Source organism: Amphimedon queenslandica, unplaced genomic scaffold, assembly GCF_000090795.2.
Source record: "Amphimedon queenslandica unplaced genomic scaffold, v1.1 AMPQUscaffold_1543_Cont26448, whole genome shotgun sequence".
Lineage (NCBI taxonomy): Eukaryota > Metazoa > Porifera > Demospongiae > Haplosclerida > Niphatidae > Amphimedon > Amphimedon queenslandica.
The window spans coordinates 1-1179 of record NW_003558115.1 but is presented as its reverse complement, the minus strand read 5'-3'; the positions used below and the strand labels follow the sequence as shown (position 1 = coordinate 1179).

The window sequence follows — 1179 nt, the reverse complement described above, 5'->3', positions numbered from 1 at the left end:
GTGATAGTTATCATTCTCTTTATAGCATATTGCTTCCCAGATTATATTCCAGAAACAGTGGGTGAGTAAAAGTGAATTTTGTATTATCACATAATGGCATTACTGCATAATAATACTAATTCTTATTAATAAATAGTTTAACGAGAGCAGCTGCATATACATAGTCATCTTATAAATTAATTATTTTATAGGGAATTTATTGCATCTTTTGTGGTTTGTATTGATTGCATTGGTGTTATATTTATTGTACCATTTTGTTCCTGGTAAGTATTCTTCCAGTATTAATCATTTTATTTATGATACTATAGAAATAGCAAGTAACCCTTTAACAGCAATATGGACTACTTTTAGAAGTATATTCAGGAATAATTGATAACTTTTTAAGATTTATAATAATTATTGATTTTGACTGTGAAACAATATTTTTGATTTATTTCAATATGAAACTACTTTTAATTAGTGAGCAAAGTAGTTTAAGCCTGTGAGCTCAGTATTGTGCAGCTCCAAAATCACTGGATTTTCTAAATGTGTTGACTGATGAATTACTCAGAGAAGCTAAAACTACTAAAAATTGGTCGTGTGTCATCTCCTATATCTACTCTTCAGTTATAGTCGAATATTAATAGGCTGGAGAAAGGACACGAGGAAAACCATTATTCATCAGTTCAGTTAAGTCCTAAGACAGTAGCTGGAAAGGCAAACAAAGAAATTAAGAAAATGGAAGAGGAAGGAGCATGTTGAAAATTTATACTGATTCTGACTTTAAATTTTATAAGTTAAAAAAAAATTAAAATTAAAGCACTATTTGGTATGGCATGTCAATAGCATTTGTAACCACTGACTTGGACATGTTAAATACAATGACCAAAAATTTGCTAAATTAAAACACACCAATCACCATAAACTTTAAAAATTTGCTAAAAATTCACCCCTGTATAGCCTACTGTAAGTTGGTAAATTCTAAGCCTCACTTGGGCTGGTTTCTCCTTATTGGCTTGTCCCATTGGTTTGATGTCAATGGTTTCTCCTGGTAACCGGGACACACGCCCAGCTAACAGACGACCAGTCCCAGCTAATAAATTATCCTCCTCCTCTTCCTCTCCTTCAGTATCGGAATCCACACTAGTATCTATTAAAGATAATTAATGTGACATTAATACAATAATGCTTATAAATATA

At 31.4% G+C, this 1179-nt stretch overlaps 1 long non-coding RNA gene across 1 annotated transcript; it reads left to right on the top strand.

The window, feature by feature from the left end:
• On the top strand, positions 1–456 carry LOC109593430 (uncharacterized). The gene is made up of 3 exons (XR_002190952.1): positions 1–61; positions 192–263; positions 309–456. It is a non-coding gene; the product is annotated as an uncharacterized LOC109593430 (long non-coding RNA).
• Positions 457–1179: the final 723 nt, after the last annotated feature.